Source organism: Silene latifolia, chromosome 5 (assembly GCF_048544455.1).
Source record: "Silene latifolia isolate original U9 population chromosome 5, ASM4854445v1, whole genome shotgun sequence".
Taxonomy (NCBI): domain Eukaryota; kingdom Viridiplantae; phylum Streptophyta; class Magnoliopsida; order Caryophyllales; family Caryophyllaceae; genus Silene; species Silene latifolia.
The window spans coordinates 47429299-47451062 of record NC_133530.1 but is presented as its reverse complement, the minus strand read 5'-3'; positions in this window follow the sequence as shown (position 1 = coordinate 47451062).

Sequence of the window (21764 nt, the reverse complement as noted above, 5' to 3'; positions counted from 1 at the left end):
TATATTTGAATTCATGTTTTCCAGTTGGTTTAATTTAAGTAACTTACATGTGATAATGTTTTGATTCGTTTGTCAAGTTTTTTTCAGGTTGATGTTTTATCTTTTGGTCAATGTATTTTTTATATAACTTTAAAGCACCATGAAACGTATGTAAATGCAGATAAGGCAAATCATCATGTGGGTAATCTGAAGAGGGAAGAAATACAAAAGGCACGAAACTGAGGTAAAATTAAAGGTAAAAAAACGTAAGGTGGAAACTGATAAGTAATGGATTATTGTTGATCTCAAAATAGAAGTCTTATAATATTTCTTTTAATTTGTTATTAAACGTATATTGTGGTGTAATTTTACTATTATACTTTCCCGATCAACCTATTTGAATTTGTATTTTTGTATTCACGAGTATAATCATCTCTAACATATATTTTTCTTTTTCATTTTATATGAACTATTATCAAGGCATGTAATAAAAGGAAGCGAAAGTGAACCTTCGGGTAAATATTAAATAGTATGATTTCTAAATTCTACTTTGTATGTTTTAGGTTTATGTTTTTTTGTCAAAACAGGAATAATACATAAAACTTACTCTCATAATTTCCTAAAAAAAACCTACTCCCATAATTAATGGTAAATAAATAAGTACAAACAATTGAATGAAAAATCTTTAAAATTTCACAATTTACTTTTTGAACCATCATGACTAATTAATCATTTTAATTATGTCATTTCCTCTTCCAATTTAAGTTTTCTCCCAGTCCCACTTTTTGATTGTTTTTCTATAAAATTTACTTTACTTTTTTAAGTGGTTTATGCTTTTTTAACCGTTATAAGATGATCGTTGATCTCAGAATGGAAATCTTATAATATTTCTTTAAATTTGTTATTAAGCGTATATTATTGTGTAATTTTACTATTATGCTTTCCCGATCAACCTATTTGAATTTGTATTTTTGTATTCATGAGTATAATCATCTCTAACATATATTTTTCTTTTTCATTTCATATGAACTATTATCAAGGCATGTACTAAAAGGAAGCGTACTAAAAGGAAGCAAAAGTGAACCTTCAGATAAATATTAAATAGTATGATTTCTAAATTTTAATCCGTATATTTTTAAGTTTATGTGTTTTTTTTTTCAAAACCGGAATAGATTATTATATAGTCTTTAATACTGTTTGTTTTAGCAGGATTTCTCACAGGGACGAAGTCCTTCCAGGGATGTAATTGCAGGGCAATCTAACTCAAAATAACTAAGCCTGACTAGTACGATTAACAAAGTAAATAATGAATAATAAAGCAAGACACAAAGATTTATACGTGGAAAACCCGGGGAATAAGGGAGAAAACCACGGGCACCAAGACATGAGGGATTGTTGCTATGATTTTGAGTATCCTGACAGGGAATGTGTATGTCAGGCTAGGAATAGAGTATGCTTGTTTAGAAATAATGCTATGGTAGTTTATGATTACAAAGATAAGAGCAAAATGCGAGTGAGTAAGTGATCATTCTTCTTTCTTCTCTTTGCTATTTATAATGACCTCATTCCCTTTGCAACGGTCCTTTACAAGCCGTTTATGACCTTCCTAGTAAATAGGCCTCGTGCCCTATTTATCCGGGAGTAGTTGGTTGACTTTTATAATCTTCCTGCCGTTATCTTTGCTTAGTCAAATACTCCATGCCCTTCGTGTAAAATGTTGAATAAGTCTTCCTTAAATGTAGGAACTGTTTCTCTAGGTTTTAATTTTACTTTAGTTGTTGCCCGACTTGTCCTGATGATGCTTATCTTGCGGCTGGTGAGATATTCCTTCAGGCCTGGCCTAGTAAATGCCTATCCTGTCTTTCCCTCCTGGCTGGCGCCTGTCTGGATGCCTTGCATTAGATTTCTTATATTCAGGCTTGGCTTGGTTGTTGCCTGATTGTTGTCTGGTCAGGCAGGATAATTCTGGGCCCAACAATTGCCCCTTATCTTCTTATTCCCAGTGGATCTTCCAGGGATAAGGAGATAAAAATTCGGGCTAGGCAAAAAGTATAAGATCTTTTACCGGAAAAGAGTTTGAGTTCCTTTCAACTTCTATAATGGCTAGTGACCATAAATGAGGTAGGTTCATCAAACCCTAGGAGAGCCATGATTGGATTTGTCCACTTATGTTATCCGTTGGTTTTTTGCGGCTATAAAATGCTTGAACCGTTTGTTTGGTTTCTCATTTCTATTCTTCAACTCTCTAAATTTTCTTTCTCTTCTCTCTAATTCCTTTATGAAATAAATCCTTTCTTTGAAAATCAACTTTATATTCCAATCAATCAAAAAATGGCTGGTGGAAGGAGAAGGGCTGTTGCATCAAAGACTGCTGCTGGGGCTGATCAGGCTTCGGTGGTAGATGTTCCAGAAATTATTCCTGACGATGAAGTTATTGAGATTTCTGCCCCTGCAGAAATTCTGTCTATGACGTACAAGGGTGTCACTTTTGCCCCTGTAAAATCTTTGACTGCTTCTTTCCCTGAGGCTAATCAATTGAAGCCCTCTTTTGAGCATTTCTTGAAAGGTAAGGGTCTTCTTCCTTCTGGTGCTGAGGTCTGGGTCCCTGAGAGTGGTCCAGTCAGGGCTAACTGGTGTAGTCCTGGCTGATTTTGTATCTTTGAGTGGGCGTTCAAGGCGGTTTGCAGGCTTCCATTTTCTCCGTTCATGGTTAAGGTTATCAGGGCTATCAAGGTTGCTCCTTTTCAATTATGCCGATGGTTTGGAAGATTGTTCACCTTGTTGAACACTTTTGTGCTAAGCACAACTTGGTGATTACTCTTGAAGACTTTAAGAATGTCTACCATTTGAAAAGTAATGCTACTAGGCGCTTCAACCTTCGAGTCAGGGCTAAGATAACTCATATGATAACCAATTTTGATTCAGGCGATGACAAGGGTTGGGCCACAACCTATATGTTCATCAGGGCAAATTCCGTTGCCCCTGATCTGAATTATCTTAATTATCCGGCCATGGAGGGAGGTAAGTTCTTTTCCCTGCATTCAATTCAGGTTATAACAGTATATAGATTAAATTTTAAAGATTGACTTACTTGTATTGTGCCACAGTGTCTGACTAGGCTTGTAATCCTGAGGTTGAGGGATCGGCTGATCGGATTGCAGCTTTTATGGCCATGCCGAAAGAGGAGAGGACGTGGCCTGCTTGTCTTGGTCAGGAGCCCATGCCCCACTTTAAGAAGGCTAAGTTGAGCACTTTCAAGGCTGCTAGGGGTGTCAAGGCTTCAGGGGCCTCTTCATCAGGCAATAAGTTCTTGTTTTTCTCTTTGTAGATTTTGATACTTGAACGTATGTTAGTATTGCTGATATAGGGTTTCGTCGTGTAGCTACCAGTAGGGCTGGGCACCGGTCAAAAACCGGAATCGACAAAAATCATGGACCAGAACCGGACCGGTTTACAAAAATTCCGGTCCGGGACCGGACCGGAAAAATTTCGGTCTAAGACCGGACCAGACCGGTTGGACCGGAATTACCCACTTTTTAAAATTCCGGTCCAAAAATTCCGGTCCATTAGACCGGATCGAACTGGTTGAACCGGATTGGACCGGAATAAAAATACAATTTTAAGAAAAAAAATGCAAATAACAATAATTCCGGCATTCTCGTCAAACCGTCCGGACCGGATAATACCGGTCTCGGACCGGACCGGACCGGAAACCGGAATCTTGGAAAATGGTGGACCGGAGATCGGACCGGAATTTTTAATTCCGGTTCCGGTCCATTAGATTCCGGTCCGGACCGGTCCATTTTTCCGGTCCGAACCGGATTATGCCCACCCCTAGCTACCAGGGCTTCTGCAAGGATTGCCAGCTTTGGCTTGTCCTTGGTAAAGGCAGGTTTTTCTCAGATCAAAGGGAAAAGTCCCGGAGTAGTGAGGCTACAGGGAGTGACAGTACGCTTCAAGTCTAGGTGCCTGCTGATCAGGCTCAATTAGTGTCTCCTTTGAAGGTTGTGGTTGATGAGCCTAGTCGGACTGATAAGAGAAAAAGGTCGGATGAGGCTTCGGAGGGAGTTGGTGAGGTTAGGGAGGTTAAGGCTAGGCTTGATGAAGTCCAATTTGCTAAGGAACAGATCCAGGCTCACTCTTTCCTAGTTGATGACCCCTACTACAAATATCAGGCTGAGGAAACGTCTGCCCGGGCATTGGCTGCTATGTACCATTCCAGGGACCGTGCTGCTAACCTGGTTACTATGCTGCAGGAGGTATGATTCTTTTCTCCTTAGTTTTACTTTGGTTGCATGTTCTTGTTTTGTCTTGCCTGATTTGTAATCTTCTTGCAGAATGTGAATGATATGCCGAGGGGCGCTTGTCAACTGGAGTCTTCAAATGCTATCAAAGATACTTTGGATTGGGAGGTGCAATGCTTGAAGAAGGATGCTGAGTCTTTGAAGACGGACTTAGAAGTGTTGAAGAAGGAGAATGAGACTTTGAAGAAGGAGAATGAGGCAGGCAAGGCAAGGCTGGTTGTTGAAATGTCAAAGCTGGGGTCTGCTCAAAATCAATTGAAGTCTGTCCAGGCTAAATTTGCTACAGTCCATGAGGAGTTGAAGGCTGAGAAGAAGGCTATGCAGGATCAATTGAAGGTAAATGAGGAGTTGGCTGCTGAAAGGGATGTGGTGCAGGGTAGGGATAAAGATGCTGCCACGTACTTCTTTGGTAGGGGTCGTGTGGACGCCATGAAGGAGCCTGTAGAAGTCAGGCCGTTCTGGAATCCTGAACAAGAGATGGCTGACCTTAATGCCGCCTACCCTGAACTTTGCAAGCTGCATGCTGATGATGAAGTTGACTCTCCCCCTTCCAAAGAAAAAAGCGGTGAGGCTGAAGTGGATGAGGATGAAGAGGAGGAGGAGGAGGCAGCTGATGAGGGTATAAGTTATGCTACTGCTTCCAGGGCAGGTTGATAGTTTAGTTTAGGATAATAGTTTTTGGCCCATCCAAGGGGGGATGTTCCCTGGTTAAACTTTGAATTTTTTGCTGGTTGGTATTTGTCCTACCGGGGGGGATGTTCCCTGGGCAAACTTTGAATTTATTCCTTAGTATAATTCGCAGTTGCCTTCTTGTTCTTTTGTGTGTTCTAGTATGATTGAATGGTACCTAAAATGATGCAATTTTAAGCCGTTTGTTAAGATAATGCCTGTCAGGAGGGCTTATGGCCCTCGATCCGTTTTTAGGAAATCGTGGCTTTTTTACCTGTCCGGAGGGCTTTTTGAGTAAGAGGGGTGGTTGCCAGTCAGGGGGGCTTATGGCCCTCAGCCTGTCAGGAGGGCTTTAAGACAAGTGGTCTGGTCTTTATTTCACCATCATACCTGTATTATTATACTGAGCACAGTTTTCTGTGTATTTTTCAGATGTGGAAAAAGTGCCAAAATTTGTGAAGCATTTCTGAGATGCTGTTCAGGTTGAGTGGAGTGGCCCTCAATCCTGAATATTTTTTTAAGCCTGTAAGGGGGTGTTTGGTTCACGCGTGGGTATGGGTTTGGAATCGGGAATCATACCTGAGTGGTATCGGGTTGGAACTCGATACCTCATACCTTATGTTTGGTTCAATTTTGGGGGGTATGGGGTTAGAAATCAATCAAAGCTAAAAAATCTTCAAAATACAATATTTTTAATAATAATTTTTATACTATTAAATCATGTAGAGAAAATTTAATCAAATAAATATATAAAAAAAATTTACAATTGTTTTTATCACTTTTTAATATTTTTAATTTGATAACATGGGTATCAATCTCATACCCACCCCCCTCCTTGGGTATGAGAAACCCATACCTCATGGGTTTGAGGTATGAGTATGAAACCTTCATTTTTGTCAAACAATCACATGGTATGGGTTTGGTTCATTCCAAACCCATACCTCAGACCTGTATTGGGTGAACCAAACACCCCCTAATTATAACGACCTAGATATAATTACAGAAAAGGTGTAAAATAAGTTTTCAGGATTTAGCATGGTAGTATGGTAAAATTGTAATCATTGTAGGCAAGAAATAAAGTAGGAATATAATAGACAAGTATTCAGGCAAAATTGCACTTAGCAGGAAAGCACATATTAGGAGCACAGAAAGGTCATGGATTATTTCATTCAGGGAGTTTCACATAGAATTTTTCCATGTAAAAGATAAAATTAATAGTTTTATCTGATTTGAGGCATAAGATAAGTAGTTTTATACATGAAATAGTTTTAAGTGGGAGATGTTCCAAGATCTGGGGATCATTTCTCCGTCCAGGGTCTGTAGCCTGTAGGCTCCCTGCCCTACTATTGAATCAATTAGGTAGGGTCCCTCCCACGCAGAGCAAATTTGCCAGCGTTTTTCTCTTTTGTATTTGGGAAGACTTTGCGTAGGACTAAGTCTCCTTCCCTGAATACTCTGATATGCACATTTATATTGTAGCTTCTGGCTATTGTTTGCTGGTAGGACGCTATTCTGATCTTGGTTGCGTCTCTTAATTCTTCAGCCAGGGTCAGGCTATCTTACAGTAGTGGCCTGTTTTCCTCTATAGTATTCAGGCTGCTTCTAGTAGTTGGTACATGGATTTCCGCTGGGATCACTGCTTCACAGCCATAAACCAGGGAGTAAGGGGTCTGGCCTGTGGATGTCTTAGGTGTAGTTCTGTCAGCCCATAGGACTAAAGGGAGTTCTTCAGCCCATTTACCTTTTCTTCTCTTTAGTTTTTTCTTCAGGCAGCTGATCACCACTTTGTTGCTAGATTCAGCCTGGCCGTTGGCTTTTGGATAGCCTGGTGTAGAAGTTACCGGGTTGATATTCCATTGTGCACAGAAAGCCATTGTCCTTTTTCCCACAAACTGAGTACCATTGTTGATGTGAACATTATTTGCACACATTTAGTCCCCTAACTGAACCTATTTTGCATACTTTTATAACATTCCATAGCCATTTTATCCGTCAAATCCTTCCTATTTGCTTTCCTAGTGCATTTTATATGTTTTGTAGGAAAGGAGATAATAAGGCGGAAATTCCCGTCTTTCGTGCATGTTTGGAAGCTATTTGACGATGTTTGATGGACTAGTATGAAGAGGAAGCAAGAACTAAAGACCAATCCTACGAGAATAAAAAGGAAGCGAAGGAAAAGATTCTGAAGCAGAACCCGAGCGGATTTGCAGGCAAGACGCCCGTCCAGAATGACAACCCGAGCGTCCAAACAACAAAGACACTCGGATTCCCCCACTACAATCCGAGCGGATTCACATAAAGACGCCCGTGCACCTCCTCTACAATCCGAGCGTCTTCCCTTCCTGGACGGACGGACCGCGACATCTTCAGCCGAGATGCTCATCCTTCCAAAAAGACTAGCGTTTCCCTGCCTAAAACTCAAAAATGTAATTAATAATTTAGCCTTAGTTAACCTAATGAAACTCTACTATATATACCCCACTTGTAAATAATCATAGAGAGAGAGTTTTAGATTAGGCTAAGTCTCCACATTAGAAATTCCTCTTAGATTCAATTAGGAGTAGATTAGAATAGATTGCTCTTTAATCTTTCTACAAATCTCACATTAATCTCTCCTTAATTATTGTTCAAGTTTGTTACTTTTGGGTAATTGAAGATTATTGGGTTATTATTGGAGGATTGACCACCTTTCATCAATCAATCAAGTTTCTTCTATTATTCTTTGCTTTATTATTTGGATCATCTCAAGTTTGGTATAAACCCCTTACTCTTTAATCTTTATTGTTCATTTCTTCGTTCTATTATCATGTTTATACTTGTTGAGATGATTGACAACCTTGTTAACATGTTAAACTTAATAATGAGTGAGTAGTTACTTAGCTAGGATTAGTGGTTAACTAAGGGAAACCAAACATGGGATTGATTCATGCTTAATCTAATATGTTCACATAATTAATTTGCTTGCTTGTTGTGATGTCAACTTTATGCACATGTTATGTTTGATGAAATGCTAAGCCTATGAATCCTTGCATTTACAACCATCTCCTATCTATTCAACTTGACTTGTAAGATATAAACCAACTCGAGTCTTGTTAGATCATGCATAGAAGTTGATTAGGAGGAAAGTAAGTCGACTTGTAGGTGTTGTACAATCTAATCGATTCGGCTCCGGGACCCAACTCTTCCTAAGAACCGTAAGACATAAACCAACTCGGTTCTCCCACAACACTAATTGCTTGCTTATAATTGTAATCATGTTTGTATGATCAACATCATGAATCCCCTATGACCCCATGACATCCTAGTGCTTTTAGTCATTTGTTTACATTTCTTAGTTCATTGTTTGCTTTACTTTGTTACTTTCATTAGTTTAGAATACAACTACAAACCCCATCAATTGTGACACTAGCATAAATTGAGATAGATAGACTTAGAACCCAAAGCACACCGTCCCATGGATCGACCTCGATTTACCACTAACTAGTTGTTTGTTGAGTATTATAAATGTGTTTTGATTGGGTGTACAACGACACGCCCACGTCAAAAATGGCGCCGTTGCCGGGGATGGTGCTATGTGATTAAGTTCTTACTTGTTTGTCTATTTTGATTTTGCTTTCACCTTGAGGAACTTGTTCCTCAAGGATTGTTCTTACCGTTTTTGTGTAGTTTCCATGCTTGTAGTTGCTTCCTTGTCTTAGTTATGATGACTCAAGACTTTACATATGGAGTATGTGGTGGATCTTTTGAGTATGACTATGGGTATGGGGAGTTTGAGGAGCAAGTCAACACAAACCTACCTTACTATTTGTACAAGGAAAATCCTAACCACTACCCCAACCTTTCCCACCAAAATCACCACATCCAATATCAACAACAACCACCCACTAGATACCCACTTCATAATGACTTTCAATTGCTACAATACAACCACTTTCACACCTACTCACAACAAGAAGATGAGCCCATTCAAAATATGATTCTCCAAGTGATAGGAGATCAACAAAACTACTTCAAACAAATGCTAGAGGAGAGCCAAAAGAGGGACAATGTTCTTCAAGGCATTGTTGCCCAAGGTAAGGAATTGGAGATTCAAATCACCCAATTGAAAGAATCCTAAGCAACCACTCCCCACCATTCTTTGGACATTGATCGAGAATGTGAATTTGAAGTAGTAACTTTTGACATGGAAAATGAAAAATGGGAAGAGCCAATCTCCTTGAGCTCTTGTGAGTATGAAAGTGTTGTGTTTGATGAGGTAGATATGAGGTTGGTAAGCCAAATACTCTTAACCTTTGTGAGTACGAGGGTGTGTCTTTTGAAGTGAGTGTTGAGATGTTGGAGGAAGAAATAATCACTACTACAGATACAGGCTATAACAACGGTTAAAAACCGTTGTTATATAAACAAGCGGACGTTGTTAAAGCGTCCGTTGTAAAAGGTTTTAACAACGGTTGGTTTTCTTAAGGAACCCTGTTAGGCCCAGTTTAGCCTGGCCTGACTCTTACCTGGCCTGGCCCAACTAGGCTGACTAAGGCATCCAGAGACCGGACAAATCTAACTACTATTTAGCTGTTGAAGAATATTATAGCAAGCAGGCTACTAAATCCTGGAAGAGAGGCCTGATGGTCAGTATAGAATAGCCTGGCAGAGTATAAAAGCAGGCTGGATTAATAAGATGAACAAGAAATGCAGTTGTATAAGTCAATAACCGTGTCCTATTCTCAAGGAAGACCAAGTCTAACTATGAAGCTATATCACCCATGAACCTGGACGTGCTAGAGGAGAATGAGTTGAAGAATAATCAGAGGAGAACGAGTCAACCGAACTAATAGGGAATGTGCCCTATTAGTCCGGTAACAGCTCCGACAAAAGAGGAAGACGTTGGAGATCAACACAACGTTCGTATTTTTATGACTATAAATATTGTAATCTGATTTTTGTAATGTCATTCATTATTCATCAGTGTTAAACCACTTCACTACTTATTTTTCATTACTTTTCGAGCACACAATTACTTAAACAAATTTGTATCCAGCTTATCTAAATAATATAAATATAATTCTTTATACTTAATTTTTCCCTGTTATTCATTTACAATATTCCAAACTTATAGAGCTAGATACCCAAATTATTCTTTAATCAAGCCGGAACCATTCAGGGAAAATCCTGCTAAAACAATTGGCGCCGTCTGTGGGGAATCTAGTTCTTCAACCAATAAAAATTCCCTTTATCATTTTTCATTTAATATTCACACACAAAAATGGTGGAACTCACCCCAGAACAACAATTAGCGGCTGCCCTGGCCAAAATCAAAGAATTGGAGACAATCCAAGAGAAGGCAAAATTGACAAGCGAAGCAGAAATCAATAGGTCAAGGAATCGAGTCTAGCCCGAGGAAAAAATTGGAAAATCAAAGGCTTCGGGCTCCAAGACCAGATTCGAACCAGGAACCCCATTCTCATCTATTATCAAAAACATTGACTTTTCCAATTTTGGAACCCCTGAGAAGGATACATTATCCTGCACTCCCAACCATTTCCAATGATGAAACAAACAAAATCAAGCAACAATAATGATGGCTATGCTTCAGAAATCCAAAACTCCACAACAAAATAGAAAATATACCCGGAGTACCGGACACTCGTGGTGAGGTAGAAATTGACAGCTTTGTTGACTCACCCTTTGCAGATGAAATTGCAAAGATTGACCTCCCAAGAAATTCACCGTCCCATCCATGAGAACTTATGATGGAACCTCGATTCACAAAATCACGTTGCTATATTCAAACAAAGATGTTGGCCCTCAATACCCAGTGAACTCAGGCAGTCCGCATGTGTAAAGGCTTTGGTACAACCCCGACCGGAGCAAACATTACAATGGTTCATTAATCTCCCAAATGGAGGTATCAAGAATTTTGCAGAACTCGATCAATTCCTTCAACCAACAATTCGCAAGCAAAGAGAGACATGGCCAAAAGGCCCAAGAACTGCTCAGTGGTAAAGCAACTCCCCCGAAGAATCTCTCAAAGAATTCCTGGCCGTTTGTCAAAGAGAAGGTGGCCATTCCCAGTGTGATGAAGAAACAACGGTAGAAGCCTTGAGGCAAGGAGTCCCGCTTGACAAAGGACATCTATGCAGACTTGACCAAGAAAGCATGCCCAACCTTTGCCACTGTTCAATCCATCGCCTTAGAGCATGTCGATTGGAAGAAGATCTCAACTTCGAACGAACTCATCCTGAGGAAAGCAAGGCTATGGACACACTAACAGAAAAGCTCCTACCATAAAGGAGGCAACCCCAGATCAAAGACCCTATTCCAGGCCCGAAAGATCTGAAGTCAACATGGCACAAGAACACAAAGGTAACCTTTCTAACCTACCAACTATTCCCGAATATAACTTCTCTATTAATACTGCAGATTAATCAAACGCTGAAAGCCTGGGAGATACAAATCAGATGGCCCAAGAAATCGACAACCCCAGAAAGATCCAACAAGATGGTGTGACTTCCATCGACATCGGGCACACCACGAAAGAATGCATCCAACTCAGGAAACAGGTGGCATATCTCCTAAAGAAAGGCTTTTTGAAGGACTTAATCCAGCAGCCAAAGAACAAAGATGAAGGATAAAACAAGAGAGATTCAGGGAACGACAGGGATCCTCCTCCTCCTCCCCCCATCTATGAAGTTAAGTTCATAAATGGAGGATCAAAAATCTGGGTCCTGACTCAAATCACCGCCAAAAGAATATCCAGGGAATCCAGACTTCAACCCCCTTCCAGGTCCAAGTCATTACCCGCTATTACTTTTGATGACTCGGACCTGCAGGGAATATCAGATCTACACCATGACAGCTTGGTAATCACCATGTAAATTGGCACAGCTAAGGTTTCAAGAATCCTGATAGACGGAGGCAGCTCAATCAATCTGGTGATGCTTGACGTCCTAAAAGCTATGAAGATAGATGAAGGAAAGATCATCAAGAAATCCAGCGTCCTGGTTGGATTCAGCGGAGAAACAACGAACACCCTGGGAGAAATCAGCCTGCCAACCTATGTGGAAGGCGTGGATTCATATGAAAGATTTGGAGTAATGGATTGCCTATCCTCATATAACGTAATCCTGGGCAGACCATGGATCCACAATGTCAAAGCAATCCCATCAACATACCATCAATGTGTGAAAATTCCAACAGAATGGGGGATAACCACCATCAGGGGAGAACAGAGGATGGCTCAGGAATGCTACACCCAGGCTTTGAAACCTTCAAAGTCAGGAAAGTCCCTCGCATAGCAATTAAAGTCACCTGTTAGGGAAGAATATATTGCACAAACACAGATGGAAACAGGAGAGGTCATTTTGGATTCAGAGTTCCCTGACAGGAAGGTACTTGTAGGGTCTGATGCACCGGACTCGGTCGGACCCGATCCGGTCGGCTTTCTTAAAACTAAAATGTCCTGTTTTACTTGGTCACATTTTGATATGACCGTATATAGATGCTGATATTATAACTCATAAGTTGAATATTGACAAATCATTTAAGCCTGTACAAAAAAAAGAGGAGAAAATTTGTCAGAGAGAGACATGAAATCATCAACCAAGAGGTTGATAAGCTACTGGACATGGGAATGATCAGGGAAGTAATGTACCCCGACAGGCTTGCAAATGTAGTAGTCGTCCAAAAGAAAAACGGCAAATGGAGAGTCCGTGTAGACTACACCGACCTAAACAAAGCCTCGCCCAAAAGATCCATTTCCGCCACACATCGATGCAATGGTGGATGCCACTGCGCAGCCACGAGATGTTAACATTCATGGATGCCTCCAAAGCAGTTCAATCAAATAAAGATGCACCCCCGGACCAGAAAGCACGACTTTCATCACTGAGAGAGGAATATATTGTTATACTGCTATGCCCTTTGGATTGAAGAATGCAGGAGCAACCTATCAAAGGCTAGTCAACATGATGTTCAAAGACCAAATAGGAGATACCATGGAAGTCTACATAGATGAAATGGTAGTCAAGTCAAAAAAGGCAGAAGACCACGTCAAAGACTTGGAAGTAGCCTTTCAAATACTGGAGAAATTCAATATGAAGCTCAACCCACAAAAATGCCACTTTGGAGTCTCAGCAGGCAAATTCTTGGGCTATATGGTGACAAAAAGAGGAATAGAAGCCAGCCCTAAATAGATCAAAGCTATCCTGGAGCTAGAACCACCAAAGACGGTCAAAGACATACAAAAGCTGACTGGAAGAATAGCGGCCCCAATGTATTCATTTCAAGATCATCGAGAGAGGTGCAAATCATTCTATAACCTCGCTAAGGAAGAACAAGGACTTTCAATGGACCCCGATCATCAAAGTTGCCTTTGAAGACCTGAAAACATATCTATCCTCTCCTCCCTTGCTGGCAAAACCAAATCAAGATGAACCCCGACGACAAGATACCTTGCCGACCAGCTAAATCTTTGTCGGTGCGGTCTTGGTCAAAGAAGCAGACGGACAACAACACCCTGTCTACTACGTAAGTAAAAGTCTACTGGACGCAGAGATCAGGTATGGCCTACTTGAAAAATATGTTTTAGCTTTAATTATGTGTTGCACAAAGTTAAGACCATACTTTGAAAGCCACCCTATAATAGTCAGAACCAATCTTCCTATCAAGTCCGTACTTAGGAAGCCGAATTGTCCTGGACGAATGTGCAAATGGTCATCCAAATAAGCACATACAACATAACATTTGAACCAAGGACAGCAATTAGGTCACAAGCACTAGCAGACTTTGTGGCTGATTTTAGTCCGACCCTAGAACCCGACCTAATAAAAGAAGTAAATAAACTGACCAGCGACCAAACAGACCTAGAATGGACCCTATTTGTCGATGGTGCAGCCAATATGAGAGGCAAAGGCCTGGGTTAGTACTAAAATCGCCACAGGGGGATAAGATAGTACAGGCTATAAGCTGTGCATTTGAGGCTACCAACAATGAGGCAGAATATGAAGCCTTAATAGCTGGATTAAAGGTATGTATTGACCTTGGTGTGCAAAACCTAAAGGTACGTACTGATTCCCTTCTTATTTCCAACCAAGTAAACGGAATATATACTGCAAAAGATTCAAAAATGATGCTTTATTTGGAAATTGTTCAAATTTTAAAATCAAAATTCCGCAATTTCAATATTGACCAAATTCCCAGGGACTTGAATACCCAGGCCGACGCCTTAGCCGGCCTAGGATCCAACTTCAGTCCCCTTGACTTCGACAAAATACCCATTGTACATCTATTAGAACCTGCAATAAATAAACAAGACGAAAGTTTCCCAATTTATGTTGCCAATTCTTGGACAAAACCCTACTATGACTAGCTACAACAGGGAATCCTTCCCCTAAATAAGCAAGATGCCAGAGCACTAAAGATAAAAGCTGCTTCATATACCATTATTAACAACGTGCTTTTTAAGAAATCGCAGGCTGGGCCATACCTCAGATGCCTGGAGCCACAAGAAGTCCGAGCAGATATTATCCGAAATCCATGAAGGATACTGTGGAAATCATAAAGGTGGAAGAAGCCTGGCAAGAAAAGTACTCAGAACAGGTTATTATTGGCCCACCTTGAGGGCCGATTGCCTGGAATTTAGCGCTAAATGTAAAGCTTGTCAGATTCACGGACCATATATCCATCAGCCATCTGAGGAACTACATTCCATATCCGCACCCTGGCCATTTATGAAGTGGGGCATGGATATAGTAGGGAAACTAGCTCAAGCACCCGGACAAAAAGTTTTCATGCTAGCAATGACTGATTACTTCTCCAAGTGGATAGAAGCCGTTCATTCATACAGGTGCAAGTCAAGGAAAAGGATGTCATAGCATTCATCAAACACAACATCATATGTAGATATGACATCCCCTCCGAAATAGTATGTGACAATGGCACGCAATTGTGGGAAAAAGAACAAGCAGCCTTCTCGTGCTCAATGGAACATCAACCTGGTAACCTCCACGCCAGGGATATCCAAAAGCTAACGGTCAGGCGAATCCAAGAACAAAGTAGTAATCAGCTGCATAAAGAAGAAACTAGAAAGAAGGAAAGGCGGATGGGTGAAGAGCTCCCCGGTCCTCCGGGGTGATAGAACCACGCCTAAAACATCCACAGCCAAACCCCTACTCCTTGGTCTATGGATGTGAAGCAGTAATCCCGGCTGAGGTCGACATTCCATCAGCCAGATGCAGCCTGAATACAATAACAAGCAATATACCTCTAATGGAGGACAGCCTGGACTTAACGGAAGAGTTAAGAGATGCAACCAACATTAGATTGGCAGCATATCAGCAAAGAGTTGCAAAAAGCTACAACAAGACTGTCAAAGCCAGGGTATTCAGGGTAGGAGACCTTGTCCTCAGGAAAGTCTTCCAAAACACAAAAGAAAAGAATGCTGGCAAATTGGCCCCAACTTGGGAAGGCCCCTACCTAATTGACTCAATAGTCGGCCAGGGAGCTTATAGATTACAAACCCTGGACGGCGAAATGATCCCAAGAGCTTGGAATATTGCACACTTAAAACTATTTCACATATAGAATATATCTCCCGGTCCAGGTATAATTTTTGTGTTCACACTTCTTGCCTGACCTGATGTGAAACTAAATGTATGATACTTGCCATTATATGAATAAATGCCTTATATAATTTCTTTTATTATGTGCCCAAATACTTGCCAATATTTTTATACTTATTTTTACCAAGTAGAATCTTCAATACTTGTTTTACATACTGCATTTTATTTAAAACAAATCTTAAAGATTGGGGGCCACCTCACCAATATCCAACTGATACCCAATTTTCAGTTGCAAAACAGGCCTTAAAATACTGAGCTCAACTTAACATACAAACCTGGAAAATCTATTCCTGGATTGTATAATATAGATGGGTCATAAGCCCTCCGCATGTGCAAAGGACGTAAGCCCTCCGGATGTGCAACAACCCCACCCATAATACAATAAACTAAGCGCCGATCCAAAGACAAAAACTGGCCCGATCCAGTCGAATAACTGGCAAGATCCAGTAAGACATTCAATACTACAAATGCCTTATCAAAACACAAAAAGGAACCAACAAAGACCAAATATTTATTTACCCAAAAATAGCTGGCCTCACCACAAACCTAATTATCCATTCCAGGGACATTCCCCCTGAATAAGCCAAAAAATACCTAAATATTCATTCCAGGAACACCCCCCCTGGATGGGCCAAAACAAAAAGAAAAAACTCCAAACTAAGTAGGTTTCTCACCAGTAACCGACTCACAACCATCCACCATTTCCTGATCACCAGATTTTCCCTTGGAAGGAGGAGAATCCGCCTCATCTTCTTGACCCATATTGGCCAAATCAGGATACTAGGCGTCCAAAGCTGCCTCATCACGGTCCGGATCCCAATTAGCCCGATCAGAATCCGGATCCCTCATAGCATCAACCCGACCTTTCCCAAAGAAATACTGAGCAAAGATCATCGAAGCCGCGCGCCTCCACTAGTTCCTTCTCGCGCCAAGCTCTTCATTTTTCTTCACCGATCTTGCATAGCCTTTTTTCTCGCAGCCAACTCCTCCCTTACAGACTCTAACTCTTGCCTGACCGCCTTCTCGGCATTTTTGCAGCCACCTCACAAACTATAGCAGCCACGGACGCCTCTCTAGCTATCCCACCGAGATTGAAGCACTACCTCATTACTCCCGGATGTATGCAGCTCACGGTTAACTTTATCCACTTTCTCTTCCAAGCTAGAAACCCTGGCCTGGCATCCCCGAGTTGACAAGCGTGAGCCAACCCAACATCCAATCCCTACAAAAAATAAAATCAATCAGCCAAATATAAAAGTGACACAAAGAACATACAACAAATAAAATATCTCTTTATAGCTAACCTCCTTAGCTTGGGAAGCAAGTTCAGCAGCCTTTGTCACAAGAGAAGTCAAGATAGAGACCACCTTAATAGAAGACTCAAGGGTATTAACAGATAAAAGTCGGCTGCCCATCTTGGCGTAAAAAATTCATCTATCCGTGCCCGGCAAGATCCATATCATCAATCCTAGCGACACTTGCCTCGATACTCCGATCGGTTGAGCTCGAATAGGCTCCTTCTCTTTCTCCTTCTCCTCCTCCTCCTCTTCAGGGATGACATCTTCCCTCCTCCTTTTGGGAGCCCGGACTACCTCCGGTGATACTAGCCTGGTGGATCTTGAGGAGGCCGGACATCGAAACCGAGAATGTCAAGCGTCTTGTCACTCCCACTAGCCTCCCCGGCTCTTGGACTGCGTTCAAAGAATCCTAGCCACCCCACCTTTAAATCTTTTGCGATAAAAGCCGGCCACCTAGCGAAGACCCGAACACCGAATATACAAAGAATGCACATGAATATGAGAAGAGAAGTCATAACAAGACAATAATCAAACACGAAAACATGCGAGAAAACATACAGAAAGAGTAGTGGAACTAGGCTTGCCTTTGGGCACCCCGACAAAGACTCGTTTAGTCTTCATATACCGGGGCAATAATTCCCCGCCTGACTAGCAGGCCAGGCCCTCTCTTCCTCGGAATAGCGAGGAAAGCCTCTATCCCGAAATAGCTTCCTCATCGAGGGGATCGAGTTCCAATCGAGGGGTCACGAAAATTGTCAAATACAAAGGTGAAAACTCAAAACATCCTAATTTCGTATAATATATATTGGAAATTAACGTGCAGAAACCTACCACTTTCCGAGGGGGATATCTCAGTAATCAAAGCCCGACCCCAGGCTCTCGGTCCGACAAACATGAAAGTCTTTGCCCACTTTTATCATCTCCTTAATCCAGGTTAGTAATTAATGGAGATATTTTTGACTTAATTCTCAAATTAAAACGACCATTAACAGGATTTTTCATATGATATATTGCCTTGATATCATTAATAGTAATTACCAGGTTGTGTTTAGCACATAAATTTTCAATGGAATGAACAAGTTTCCAAACCATTGGCATAATCTGGAAAGGCGATACTTCCATAGCACGAATAGTGTCAATCATTAAGGGAGTAAAAGGTAACTTACGGCCGCTTTAAACGCCCATTCAAAAATACAGAACCAACCAGGTGACACCCGGTTAGTCAGGATCGGACAAGACTCGAATCTATACCTCGGTCGATTCAGAATTATTTTCTTCTCCCTTAATACCCTATCATAGTTTGTTTTCAATAAGTTTTCCTCGGAAAGTAAGGATCCAAAGATTGAAGGGCGAAAATAGAATCCCGATATTTAAAAGCCACAAGACGAGCAGGAGGGTCAATTTCCATCACTTCTTCCTCCCGGACGTCCGAGGGTTCGGACTCAAGAAGAACCTTATGGGATGCAGCAGCTTTAAGGGTGCGGGGACGCTTTTTGGCTCCCATATCCTTTATTATATAGTTTATTATGACGGAAATTATGAATTAGCGAGTAAGATTCCCGGGAAATAGGGAGAATTTTAGAGAAAGTTGAGCAAGAAAAGTGGAAGAAATTTTGTGAAAAACAAATCCATCGCAAGTACCATATTTATAGGAAAGGAGTAACGGTGCAAAAACCCTAGAAATTGCAAAAGCTGTCACAAGATGACATCACCTAGCCGTTACGGTGTTTAACGGTAACTAGGAGTCTAAGAGTCATTGAGTAAATATGATTCTTTTCATTAATTAACCCGGTAAAATTGACATCTCACCCCTGGCCTGATCCAGCACGGGTAAAATGTCAAGGGGCAATTGTTAGGCCCAGTTTAGCCTGGCCTGACTCTTACCTGGCCTGACCCAACTAGGCTGACTAAGGCATCCAGAGACCGGACAAATCTAACTACTATTTAGCTGTTGAAGAATATTATAGCAAGCATGCTACTAAATCCTGGAAGAGAAGCCTGATGGTCAGTATAGAATAGCCTGGCAGAGTATAAAAGCAGGTTGGATTAATAAGATGAACAAGAAATGCAGTTATATAAGTCAATAACCGTGTCCTATTCTCAAGGAAAACCAAGTCTAACTATGAAGCTATATCACCCATGAACCTGGACGTGCTAGAGGAGAATGAGTTGAAGAATAATCAGAGGAGAACGAGTCAACCGAACTAATAGGGAATGTGCCCTATTAATCCGGTAACAGCTCCGACAAAAGAGGAAGACGTTGGAGATCAACACAACGTTCGTATTTTTATGACTATAAATATTGTAATCTGATTTTTGTAATGTCATTCATTATTCATCAGTGTTAAACCACTTCACTACTTATTTTTCATTACTTTTCGAGCACACAATTACTTAAACAAATTTGTATCCAGCTTATCTAAATAATATAAATATAATTCTTTATACTTAATTTTTCCCTGTTATTCATTTACAATATTCCAAACTTATAGAGCTAGATACCCAAATTATTCTTTAATCAAGCCGGACCCATTCAGGGAAAATCCTGCTAAAACAAACCCGTTGTTAAAACTATTAACAACGGTTTTAAGTATAAAAACCCGTTGTGGAAAGTGTGACTCAATTTTGGTGGGAAAGTTATAACAACGGTTAATTTATAAAGAACCGTCGTTATAACTAAAGACAACGGGTTGTTTCTACATAACCGTTGTTGTTTGTTTTTACAAAATAAAAAAAATTAAATTAAATATTACTAGATGCATGCATAATTACGGGGCCCGTTATAATTCCGATGCATGCATTATTACTGCCATCTCTCCTGTACTGTGCATATGAATGGACAATATATGGAATGAGAAGGGTTTACATTAGATTTGAAGCAGGGAGATATGATGATTATGGCACAACTTCCTAAACATGCATATATTATATTAATTAAAAAACAACTCAAAGGACACATTACTTAGTATAAATACATACATTATCTCAACCACCATTCCATTATCTCACTATCTTCAAACCCTAATCAAGCTAAAACAATCTCCAACCCCTAATTAATCTTTCAAACTAACAACTCCAAAGTTCATCAACAAAATGAACGATTACATCCTTAAAACGCTTACTATGACCGAGAAAAATACTAGCTTCATCCGCCGGTTGCTCCACATCGAGGACAGCTTTAGAGCTATCTTGTGGATGCTCAAGCCGCACTCAAGGACGCCAAAAGAAATGGCTTGACAGAAAGCGGTTATTGTTGCGGCTATATGACGATATAGCAATCTGACGAAACCTCCAAATAGCTAAGGAGGAGAGGAGGGATATCATAGAAGAGAATAAGACTCTCTATGAAAATATAAGAATTGCATTTTTAGAAATGTAATTCTTTTTTTTAATTTATGTATTTATATATATATATATATATATATATATATATATATATATATATATATATATATATATATATATATATTAATGAATTATTAATTAAGTTTATCTTGCATTCCTCTCTATCATCTTGCTTCTTCTTTGTTTTATTTTATTTAATTTGTTTTACGAGCTAATTAAGCGAATAATAACATAATAATGATCGATAAAACCCATCATATATACATGCAAATGAAATAATTAAAAAAAAAAACAATGACGATGAAAGACGATGAAATAACCAACAAACGATTTGGCGAGATTTACCTGATAATTAGAGAAAGTAAGAGACGATGAAACCAACAGTGACGGCGAGATGATAAAGCGACGATGAGAAAGAGAGAAAGAGACGATGAGAAAGTGTGTTTGCTGTGTTTGTGTTTGTCTGTGTTTGTCTGTGTTTGTGTTTGTGTTAGGTTATGTATGTGTTTTGTGGCTGTAGCAGATCTGTGTTTGTGTGGTTTATAGTATTGAAAGTATTGACAACGGTTGTTCAATAACAACCGTTGTTAAATAAGTTTTAACAACGGTTGTAAAATAACAACCGTTGTTAAATAAGTTTTAACAACGGGTCTAAAAATACCCGTTGTGATTACTTTTCACTAACTTTGCGCTAATTTTGCGCCAAATTATTAACAACGGTTATGCAAATTTAACCCGTTGTTAAAACGTATAACAACGGTTATATAACCATACCCGTTGTAATTAAGTTTAGTAAAAAACGCGCCATACATTCTACAACGTCTATTGTGATTTTCGTGCATAAACGTTGTTAAAGGGGCGTTGTAGTTGCCTGGATTTGTAGTAGTGAATGAAGAAAAATGAAGCCCCCATTTATGATTCGTATGAAGATAGCAACAATGATGATGAGCCTAACGGATGGACTCGTAATATCACCTTGCTTGAGGAGCCCATCCTTGAGATATTTGAGATACCCTATCATGAAGAAGAACTTCCTTCCCCTATTACTCATGAAGACTATTTGACACCTATCATGGAGCCAATGATCGTTGAATAGGATATGGTAGAACTTCTTCAAAAGGCCAAAGCATCGTACAAAAGCTACTTGGTGAAAAAGCTCAAAGAGAAACTTGCTCGTGAAGCCACTTGTGGAAGTTTGGCCCCCACAATGACAACTTCTAAGGAACTCGATCATCAATGCCATGAGAATTCTCCTTCTACTATTGAAGGATTGACAAATTCAAATGCTATCATCATCACCGAAATTGAAGAAGAAGTTGGTGAGTGGAAGTCTACGGATGAAAATGAACCATACTTCATGCCTATTGTTGACAAGAATCATGGGCTTGTTTATTGGAAGCATTGGGAAAGCTCTAGTGCCGAGGACAAAGCAAAAGAAAGAACATATTACAAGCCCCCTTGGCCAAATTTCATGTTCAAATGGAGCAACCCATACTTGTGTTTATTTGGAGCTTCTTCACAAGCTTTTGATCTCCTATTAAGAGCCTTGAGCT